At 43.3% G+C, this 12066-nt stretch overlaps 1 pseudogene; it reads right to left on the reverse strand.

Moving 5' to 3' along the window:
• Nucleotides 1-1736: 1736 nt before the first annotated feature.
• LOC129029987 (immunoglobulin kappa variable 1-9-like) lies at nt 1737-2432 on the reverse strand (annotated as a pseudogene).
• Between the last annotated feature and the right edge of the window lie 9634 nt (nt 2433-12066).

Genomic DNA, 12066 nt, shown 5'->3' on the forward strand with positions numbered 1-12066 from the left:
AACTTTTTCCACTGTTTGAATGTGAGGTTGGCCTTTTTGACCATATAATAAAACCTGATTTACTTGAGATATGGGGAGTAGTGATCCCAAGAAGTTTCTGAGGACAAAATTGGAGATTTTAGCACTATAAACTTTGTATATGCATATAAATTCTTGCATCAAAGGCAGTGTCAACTACACTAAGACACGAGGCTTTGGTACATGACACAAAGTGAGCTGACCAAGAACCAGAGGCTCCCCTGAGCTTTTTTGTCTTGCACTCTTGATGACCTGGAGATTATTTATGTTGGCTTCTTCTGGCAGGTCCACCTGAAAATATTACGTTTAGCAACAAAAAAGCAGGCTGTGATCATGCTCTCAGTGTAGACTGCTCATCGTTCTTGGTTGCAAATGTCAAATCCACTAAGCATTTACTACGGGATATTAAATTACTCACAACTTGTTGGGAAGCCTTAAGGAACAGGATCCAGACAAAGCCTCTAGAACATTTCCAGGAATCACACTGCAGATGTAGCCTGTAGAGGAGACCCTGCTGCCTGTGGCTCCCCATTCAAGCTGCCTCATGCAGAGAGAAGAGCTAATCCTCTCACTACTGCCCCCAGAAGGACAGCAGCCCTGCCACTAGCTACCAGAAATACCTTGTCCTGCCGCCCTCTTAGTGTTGATTACATAGCTTATTTCACGTGTTTTCAACATGTTACTTTAAATAAATTTCCTTAAATAGCCTCATTGGATAAATACAACAGTAACCAAAACTCCTTAGTGAAGTAAACATTCCCTAAAACATAGATTCTTAAACCTTCTATAGAACCTTTGTTATCTTGTTATAATACAGATTCCTATTCAGTAGATCTAAGGTGGTTTTGCTATTTTGCATTTGCAACATGCTGTTAGTGATGCTGCTGGCTTCAGGAGAAATTTTGAGTAGCAAGGTTTTTAATATTAAGGAAAGAGAATGTTAAATGTGTGTGTGTGTGTGTGTATATATATGTATATGATCAAGAAATGTTTTATCAAATGATTACCTTATATATTTAATGTAATTTCTACTTTTATCATATGACCTAATGAAATTTTCTTGTTGTGATTCCAGACAATAATATTTGGCATCACATCCAAGTGTATTCTGGGACCATTACCTAACCAACAAAATTCTGAATTGAGTTATAGTGACTACACTGGGATGTTAGCTTTCACTTCTCCTCATCACTATCATTCTGGAAGCACATTTGCCAGGAACACTTTTTCCTCTCTGGTTTCCTGTAGAGTTGCCCAGTGAGGGCCCTCTCTGAGATTTGAAAGTCAGAAGAGGAAGATTCATTACCATCCATCATAACTTGCAGGAAGACACGTGGACAGAGGTGAAGACTGGAGAATCACCTGGAGAGGTGCTGCAGGCAGCTGAGAGCATCAGCACCGCCAACCTGTGGGCTTCTCAGGCAGATCTGAGGACCACCTCATTAGGGAATTATACCTTCTGCGTCAGATGCACTATGGATTTTGGGATAGAACCAGATAATCCCCCTTTTCTAGTATTTGCATATTTGGCTACCATTCCCACTGGCCTTTTAAAGGAGGTAGTTTAGATTCTCATTGTTGTTTTTGTTTGTTTGTTTGTTTTTAATCCTACTTGAAATATCTAGAGTGGCTTCTCCTTTGCTTTATAAATTCCAACTGGCTCCATAATTCAGACTCCTCAGGTGTAATCACCTCTGTTCGTAATGAAATCAGGAGAGTCATTGCCATGCATCTATTTTTGAGGATGAGAAGAAAGGAAGAAAATGAATGTGCAGGGGAACAATCCTGCTCCCTCTTCCAAAACTTTCCAGTGACCTCCAAAGCATGACTGCAATTTGAGAAACACTAAGCAGATGGAGGCACCAGGAGGAATAACTGGGGCAGCCCAGCCTCACACATCTGCTTCCCTGGGGGGTTTATGTCCAGGCTTGTAACATTGTGGGAGGGAAACTGTCATGCTGTTGACAGTAATAATCTGCAACATCTTCCGGCTGCAGGCTGCTAATGGTGAGAGTGAAATCTGTCCCAGATCCACTGCCACTGAACCTCGATGGGATCCCAGATTCCAAACTGGATGCAGCATAGATCAAAAGTTTAGGAGGATTCCCTGGTTTTTGCTGATATCAGGCTAAATAATTGCTAATGTCCTCACTGGCCTGGCAAGTGATGGTGACTCTGTCTCCTGGAGATGCAGACAGGAAGGAAGGAGGCTGGGTCATCAGGATGTCACATCTGACACCTGAAATTGGAAATATATAAACAAATATCCATGATCTTAATCATGTTATAAGAGAGTTTGCCTGAATAGCCAAGCAGTACTGAGCACACTGAATAAATTCCTTGTGTTCTCCTTGCTTACCTGGGAGCCAGAGCAGCAGGAGCCCCAGGAGCTGAGCACGGGCCCTCATGTCCATGCTGTGTCCTGACTGGGACTGACTCCTGCACAGGGTGTGACCAGCCTATTAAGAAGTCTTCAGGGCAGGTGGCTGTGTTCTCAGAACATGCAAATCAGCAGGGGATGGGGTAGGCTGGGCACAGCTGCAGGGCTAGCTTATTTCAGTAATTCAGCACAGGGTCAGTGTCCCCAGGGTCCCAGGTCAGACTAGGGCAGCACAAATTTGTGTAGAGGGAATATATTTCTCTATAGAGGCCCTATTGTTACAAAAGATATTTTGTGGAAAAATTGACAACATTTAATATTGATCTAAGGACTAGATGAAATAATGGATTTTATAGTTGTATTGGGATTATGTAGGAGAGTATTTTTGTTTGTAGGAAATGCCTAATAAAATCTTAGAGGGTGGGGCTATCAGATCTTCAAGTTACTCAAATGGATTTGGTGGGGATAACCAGCCCTTTTGCTATACTAACAACCTCTCTGTGATTGTCACATTGTTTCCAGAAGCATATTTAACATACTCAAAAGTATTTTGTTATGACCTTAAGCCATTGTTATTATCAGTATAATGTCAGGCAATTCACTGCATATGCACAAAGGTGATACAATGATTCCTCAATGCTCATGCCACTCACAGATTCGCTGTTATCCAGAGCTATAAGGTCTCTTTGATACTCAGGGACTAAATAGGTGGCATGCTTATTCTTGGTTTGGGGGCCCCCATATTCTACCCCCTTTTCTGTCATTGAGTATTATTTCCCACAAGTCATTAGTATGAAGGGCTGACTAGTTATACCAGATGGGTTTACTTCAATAACAGCAACAAAAAATCTCTGTTTTTCCTCAAACTACAGGAACATGAATTAGAAAAAACTTGATACCCTGGATCATTCTAGGATCCGTGACCAATTGTCTCCAAAGCAGCAAGACTAAGGTCACATCCCCTGGATAATGCTGTGAGCTGCACTCCCCACCGCCATTTTCCTGGAGGTTCAGATGCAGCCACCCGCCCAACACCTTGCTGCCCTGGAGCCTGACTTTCTGGAGAGCAGGTGAGGGGAAGCCCTGGGGAAAGGCTAGGTCAGTGAACCATCTCTCCTAAGTGAGTGTGGCTGCTGCTCGGTGCATATCCCTGCCCTGCACCATCAATGCCACTTTCCTCTTTTGCTCTTTAGCAGTTAGTGGGAACTTCATCCTGACCCAGGTGCCAGCCTCTTGTCTCACATCCAGGAGAGACAGTCTCCATCTCCTGCCAAACCACTGCCCTTGTACATGGATAAATGTTTTGAATCCGGGTAAAACTTCGACATAGGTTTGAACCTCTCACACCTCTGCCTTTGCTCAGGGCATCCAGTTGGTTCATACAGAACCAACTATAACAGCATCAGCAGACTGGAGACTGGGAATTCCAGGGAGTTTTACTCATGCACGACTAGGGATGGAAAGACCACAATGGTGCAGCCTGTGCACAGTCCTCCTGCTGCTTTGCCAAGCGCCTGAATTTCAAGGGAAGTTGCTAGCAAACAACCTGCCAGGATCCACGTTCAGAGAGAGCAGATCTAGACTGAAATGTAGGACATCTTTTTATTTTTCCTGGGTGAACGTAGCAGTCACCCTTGCTTCCTCTGGCACTCTCCATTCATTATACTTCTGCTGACTTCCCATGGCCGTATCTGCCTCTGCTGCTGTCTGTGACGTTGGGGAAAGCAGCTCTGCCTGCACACATGGCAGACCACTGGGCCTGGAATGAGCATCCCCTAGGACAGCTCTCAATCCATGAGGATAGGGGAGGTGTATAATACCCCAGCTCCCTCACCTCTCAGGTGGAATAACATTTCCCATGTGTTTCCATGTGGGCTTGAGCTCCCATCGTCCATAGCAGTAGCTTCTTGCCGAGAAGTCTTTCACTCTGTCTCCTGTCTTCCCTTTCTCACTTCCTTATTTCCCCCTAGTGCTTCCTGTCCTTTGTTAACTGTGGACAAATCCTCACTCTTGGACAGTATGATCTGAATTTTTGCCACTTTTCCTTTTTTAATGCATAGGAAAATTCACAAATTTTTAGAAACATTTATTTTCCCTTTATCAATCTCTCTCAGATTGGATTTAACCAGTGATTCTTTATTTCTAGGTCACAAAATCAAAGGAGGCTCCAACAAATATCTACACAGCATGGAGTCCACATTAGAGAAGCAGAACCAAAATCAGCATCCCTGAGTCTCAGGTTTCTTCCAGCTCTGTGGCCTCGTACATTGGCCTTGTGATTTTTTATTCTACTTTAGGGGAGGACAGTTGTGGGGATGATGAGAGTTGTTGGTAGAGTGAATAATATCTCCCCCAAAGACATCCATGTCCTAATAACTGGAACCTGTGAATGTTACCTTATATGTCAACAGGAACTTGGCAAGTGTGATTAAGTTAAGGATTTTGAGGTCAGGAGAGTATCCTGAGTTTTCTGGGTGAGACCATTATAATCACAGGGCCCTTATTACAGGATAGGAGGAGGGTCACAGTCAGAGGGGAGCTGGGACAATGGAAAGGGCTGCTGCAAGAAGAGTCCATGGTGCCGGGAACATGGGAGCATCTTAAAGTTGAAAAGCAGAGCATCAGTGGGAGAGCGAGAGAGAGAGAGCCCACGTGACGTGTGTATAGGACCAACACTGAGGGTTTGGTACTGAGTATGATCCCCGATTCTCAAGTTCTTTTCCATAGAGCTTATGAATGTACCTTGTATGGGAAGGACACACAAGGACACAGCCAAAGACAGCCTTCAGCCCTCTGGGGAGAAGCTGTCTCTACAGAAGACAGTCACGGGTTGTGATTCTCTGGACCTCTTATTTTCTTTAGGGGCCTGTGGACCTTGTTCAGTGTTCCACTGCTACATATAAATGGACTGGTAGAAGACTTTATGGTGGAAAAAATGTACATGAAACCCTCCTAGTTTTAGAGGCTCCTTGTTCCTAATGGGACACTAGCACTCTTACCTGCCCAGTGCTTCTAAGACTGTGGTGCTCTCTTTTGTTTATTGCAGACTGTGTTTGTCATCTAGAGGCAGGTCTTTGACATAGCAATTTATAGGATTTTTGATTTTGTGATACTGAAAATAAATGTATTAATAATTAAATTTATCAAAAATAATAAATTAAACTTAATACATTTGATATGTAAAAAATAGGGCTGATTGAAGAGCTTAAAAGGCGTCTGAGGAGATAAAAAGATTTTTTTCAAAGGAAGACAGTCACCCGTGCATTTCTTTTATGAATGACTTTTAGCAATAATTATCAAATGGTAAATGACAACTTCAAACAGGCTGCCACAAATATAATTTTATGCTCAAAAAATTATTTCCAGGACTCATGTAAATACATTTTCAAATTAAAATTAAAAAAAACAAAAATATGTGTTTATCAGTAGATCCATTCAATGGGAAATTTCTCAAACATGTGATTGAGTCAAAAGAGCATTTACCACTGGTGGGAAGTTCAAGTTTCTTTTTTTCTTTAGAAGAAAACAACTTTCCCTTCACTTGGCTCCAATTCATGCTGTTGAGGAATGTGCATGGGGGGCAGTGACTGTGAGGAAGGAGGAAGGCTGTGCCCTGAGGGTTGTCGTGCCTCCTGCCCATCTGAGTGATCTTATGGGGCAGAGCCACCCACACTACCAAGGCCATCTGTCTGCCTCTGCACTTCCACAGCACAGACAGAATCCTTGTCACATTTAGTCCATCATATTTTGAGGTTTCTTTGTAACTGCCAATTTGATTATGCTCTGATTCTCCTCCGTATCCACTTTCAGTTTCACAAATCTTTATTTTCCACCACTTTTTTTTGAGAGTATAGCTCCTTGGGATATTAGCATCATGTAGGCTGTTTGTTTTTTAAATGTGTCCAACCACATTGAGTGGGTTTGGGCCTTATCTCCTGTCTCACATCAACTCAGAATCTAAGATCACTAGGTGCTGTCAATCACGTGAAGACTAAAGATGGCGATGGCCTTGCTCTGTCAATCACGTGAGGATTAAAGACGGCAATGGCCTTGTTTAGCTCCTGCTCTTGCTACTCATGCTTTGTTTTCTCCCACTGCATTTTGTAATAACATTTAGGCTTCATGATGCATTTGTTAGTATTTTAAGATAATAAATTAAGTATCTTCAGTTTCTTAACTTGAGAGCTATAGTCAGATTGATTTCTATATTTATTTTGCCAGGCAACTTTTAAACCTAGCAGAAATGACACATTGGAATTTTAATTGAACTTACCATGGAATCCGTTATCATGAAATAAACAAAAATCTCAAATACGCCTTATACCCTTAGCCTGAAGCAGGAGCTTGTTTTGTTGATCCAATCATTCTTTTGTGTCTGTCACACCGTATGATCACATGTAACCAGCATCACTCATTACTAGGTTTGATATAAATGTAGAGTACTATTTTCCATGGAATTTCTTAAAAGCATAGACTCCCTATACATTTGCAACTAAAATATAGGATTTAGATTCATTTTCAAGTAATGATGGTGTCATGTTAACATAATGCATTTCTGTATTCTTTGAATTTTTTCTTATGAGAGCATAATTCTAAACTTTTCCTCTCTAAAATAGTACTTTGGTTAAACACTTTTAAAATTCTCATAATTCAGGAAAAAAAGAAAAATCTCCTACAATTCTGCATTTGTCCTGTGGTACACGAAGTAAACTTTATATTCTCCATATTTGAGTTTATGCTGTTTATTTGCAAAGCCCACTGTTGGAATTGCAAGATCTCCCTTTCCACTGGACAAAGGTAATTGAGACAAATCAAAGTCCTTTGGCACTGGGATCTTGAATTCACATTGGTCATGGATTTACAACATCTATTTGGATAATCGAACTTCAACCATTTTTACTAATTATCCTTAGTGACACTCCCCTGAGGACAGCTTGTGTAGAATGCTTCCTCCACCATGACACTGGAGAGGACAGATTAGTGGAGGTGGAAAAGAAGACAGGGAGTGGGGAAAGTGGAAAAATAGCAATTTCCCAACATGAACAAGGTTTATCTTGAATAAAACATACCCTAAGCTGGTAATTTCCAATATGTATTCCATATGTGTTTCTTCTAATATCCATCCATGGTCTGGTTGTTCTACCAACTAAGTGTACTTGACAAATGTGTGAAAGACAGGGAGGGTAAGGATGAGCTTTTATTCATTCTCCATTCATCACAGTTGGTTGCTTCCAGGGTACACGGCCTCCCTGACTTCTCCTACTGCCGATGCCATCCCAGGTTGTGGCTGCTGAGGAGGCCTTAACATATGGGACTGAGGCACAACTGAGGCTCTTATGGGCCAGAGTTCTCAGCAACTAACCTTGTCCCTGAGTTCCCCAACAGCCTCCTCTTCTGCGCACTCAAAGACCCTGCTGAGCTGCTCTCCAGACAAGCAGCGCATGTGGGCAGCTGAGCCACTCCAACAGTGGCTGTATCACTGTGGGAGGAATTTGTGTACCTTGCATGCAGTAATGAACTCCAACATCCTCAGCCTCTACCCTGCTGATTTTAAGCGTGAAATCTGTGCCTGACCCACTGCCACTGAATCTTTCCCGGACTCCAGAGGCTTGGTTGGAAACTGTATAGATCAGGAGCTGTGGAGACTGGCCTGGCTTCTGCAGGTTCCAATACAAATAGGTGTTTCCATCACTATGAAGGAGGCTCTAACTAGACCTGCAGGAGATGGAGGCTTGGTCTCCGGGGGTGACGGGCAAGGAGAGTGGAGTCTGGGTCATCACAATATCCCCACTGGATCCTGAAATTATGAGAGAAAAGTACAAGGTTATATATAAACATTATTAGTAATTTTTATGATTTCTCTTATGTCATTCATTTCAAGTTAGTCTTTTTTTTAAAAAATTTGATTCATACCATAAAAAATAAACATTCCAAAATGAACACAATATTTATAAGGCACAAGAGAGTTTTATGTTTTTCAAACTCTTAGTGAGAACACTGGTCATTGTTCCTTTTAGGTGGTTTCTAATTATCAAGAAAAAATATCTAATTCCGCTTCTTGAAGCATAGACCAAAGGATCATAATACATGATGAGAACTGACATGGGAGGATGTGGGGCCCCCAGAGCTCACCCTCCCACTCCATTCTCTTTCCTCATCTCCTTCTGTGCTTACCAGGGAGCCAGAGCATTAGCAGCCCCAGGAGCTAAGCAGGAAGCCTTGTTGTGAGAAGGTGACCTGAGGGGTCCTGATTAGTCAAGGCAAGGGTAAAGCTGAGCTTTTATCTCGGACTCATAAGGGAAGGTCCTCCCTAGGGGACAATATGCAAATCCCCTGGTGGGTGCAGCAGTGTGGAACCAACTGGGGGGAGGGTGTCTTTCTTGAGGACAATGTAACGTAAAATATCTCTTAGAGGGAAACAAGTGGAGATCAAGGCAAGTTTGCCTGTAGCCAAAGAAAGAGGAATCTGACAGGGAAAGTTGGGATCTTGGGCAGGGACACACAATGTAGGGCGTGACTCTAAGAAAGCACAAGGACACTGACGTTGTGGAAATGTGTCTCTAAAATGCACCTCTGGGAGGTGAATGCCATCCTACTTAGCTCCTGCTCAGCTAATCCAGAGAAGGAAACAGCCGCATCCCCACAAGCACTGGTGGACAGAGAAATAAAAATAAATAAATAAAAAGCAGCCTTGAGCCAATTAAAGAATTGTCTGCTATCTGCTGCTTCCAGGATAGCTGCTCAAGAATGTCCGATGCACGTGTTGGAATCTGCCCTCCCCTGGACCCTGGTGAGTGCGCCCCACAAGAGTGCTCTGTTCGGCCAGGTGCAGGGGCTCACGCCTGTAATCCCAGCACTTTGGGAGGCCGAGGCGGGTGGATCACGAGGTCAGGAGATCCAGACCATCCTGGCTAATACGGTGAAACCTCGTCTCTACTAAAAATACAAAAAATTAGCCGGGCGCGGTGGCGGGCACCTGTAGTCCCAGCTACTTGGGAGGCTGAGGCAGGAGAATGGCGTGAACCCGGGAGGCGGAGCTTGCAGTGAGCCGAGATCGCGCCACTGCACTCCAGACTGGGCAACAGAGCGAAACTCTGTCTCAAAAAAAAAAAAAAAAAAAAAAAAAGAGTGCTCTGTCCAAGGACCTCACAGAGAGAATGGTGTGAGTCTCCACATTGAGAGCCAAGAGCCCAGCTTGAGTAAGAGGAAAGGGGGAAATATTTTATGTTTCAGGCAGTGAATATAAAATTCCTGGTGACCAGTTGTTCAATAAATTCCATCATAATCATCTCACATACACCAGATTGACTAAAAGGCTTTATTTTATTTTATTTTATTTAATTAATTAATTAATTAATTCATTTATTTTTAGACAGAGTCTCTCTCTCTGTCTCCCAGGCTGGAGTGCAATGGCGCTGATCTTGGCTCACTGCAAGCTCCGCCTCCCAGGTTCACGCCATTCTCTTGCCTCAGCCTCCCGAGTAGCTGGGACTACAGGCGCCCACCACCACGCCAGGCTAATTTTTTGTATTTTTTAGTAGAGACGGGGTTTCTCCATGTTAGCCAAGATGGTCTCAATCTCCTGACCTCATGATCCGCCCGCCTCGGCCTCCCAAAGTGCTAGGATTACAGGCGTGAGCCACCGCGCTTGGCCTTTTTTTTTTTTTTTTTTTTTTTTTTTTTTTAAGACGGAATCTCACTCTGTCACCCAGGCTGGAGTGCAGTGGCGCAATCTCGGCTCACTGCAAACTCCACTGGTATTACGAGCGTGAGCCACCATCCCTGGCCTAAAAGGCTCTCTTAATGGAAGAATTTCGGAGGATAATGACCCAGAATCAACAAGAAGCAGCTTTGCCTTATGTTTTTCTGAGTGGTGTTCAGGGAAACTCTTCTCACGCAGTCTCCCTGGTCGTGTGGAATCAGGTCCTGTCAGGGCTTCCAGGTTCTTGTCAACTCTGAGTGAGACCTGAGTCTCCCCCAGTCTGGATGTGGTGCAGTCGTAGCTCTGAGACAGAGAGAGTCAGAGTTCAGGAGAAAAGAATGCCTATTCCATTCCAGTGTGTTTAGTGAGTAGCTTTGTCATGAAAAGAACGGAGCCCCTAATAGATCTTTTTGAGTTCTGGAGACTACACAGTCCACACCTTGGAATATTGGTCTTGTCCACCTGCAAAGTGACGTGGAAATTGGCTAGACTTTAGTAGAGGGAGCCAAGACAGAAAAGGACTCTGCAGCAGGTTTCACCCACACTGCAAGCGGCCCTGCCACATGGGCCAGTCCAGATACAGACAAGATATAGACAACACTATCAACCATGCAGATGTCATTGACACTTAGAGAATGCTCCACCATGCAGCCAATTCCAGTGTCATTTCAAAACATTTTCTAACACAGATTATATTCTGGGCCCCAAGATATTTTAAAGAAATTAAATGAATTTAAACCATACAAAATAAATGATCAGAAACCAAAGGAATTGTATTAGAAATTGGGAAAAGAAAGAAAAATATCCAAATATTTGGATACTAAGTAACACACTACTAAATAAAGCTTGAGACAAAGAAGAAACAAAAATAGAAATTACAAAAGTATTTTGAACTGAAAGGAAACATTATAGACCCAAATTTGTAAGATTCAAAAAAAGGAATCTCACAAATTTACATATGCAATGTTATCTTTCAGTTCAAAATACTTTTATAGTTTCTATTTTCAAATATAAATCAATTTATAGTCCCCAAATCACAGCTGTATTCATGCATTTTAGCAGAGAAGTTTTTAAACCACCTGAGCTGCCACTCTGACATACCAGTAAAAAAAGAGCAAATTATACTGATCCTTTAAAATGTGGAAATGTGATGCACACACTTCTGGAAATAAAAACCTGCATTAGCAGCTTCACAACAGAAAAGCCTGAAAGGCAATGGGCAGAGTACGTAACTTCTCAGAGAACTGGGAGATAGGGAAAGTCAAAATAGCCATGATATTATTATAGGCCGTACATATGTGAGACTCCCGTGAGCTTTCACGTTCTCAAAAGCCAAAAATCATGCGGTACCCGTGGTTTTCCATCCTCCTGGTGGTTGGTGAGAGTGAGGTCACTTGGCAAAGGCAGGAAGAAGTGCCCTGAAAGTCTTCCATGGCAGCCGGTGAGGACACTAGGGTCCTCTCCCGATAACATAACAGCACCCCTACAGCCATGAGGACAGCAGGAAACATCAGGGGCTGCTCCAAAAGGGATGTGGCAGCCACTCACTGGAGAGTCTGTGGGGCCTGAGCATCCTAAGTCGAGGAGGAAGGAAGAGGCTCTGGGAGGCATCCTGGAGGGCCCTGGCCTTGTGCACACAGAAGAGGAGCCCATGCCTGCAAGTGAGGACTCACGGCCTCATCTTCAAAGGCTCTCCAGCCATCTCCACCTAAGCCCTCCTGCTGGGGATGCATCCCCTGGAACTGCAGCTGATCGGGCTGCACTGAGAAGCTGCACTTCCTTGTGAGGTTTGTTTTGGGGGCCATCACACTGTGCAGGGTCCCAGTGATTGTCCTGCTCACAGGAGGATGTGCCATATCTCCAGGCTCCCAACTGGTGACTGTGATAGTGAAATGGATGGAATTTTGATTGGATTTGCGTGCCTTCTTTGTTAATATGTGTAAAAATACACTGAAGAATTGTCATT

This window comes from Pongo pygmaeus, chromosome 12 (assembly GCF_028885625.2).
Source record: "Pongo pygmaeus isolate AG05252 chromosome 12, NHGRI_mPonPyg2-v2.0_pri, whole genome shotgun sequence".
NCBI lineage: Eukaryota > Metazoa > Chordata > Mammalia > Primates > Hominidae > Pongo > Pongo pygmaeus.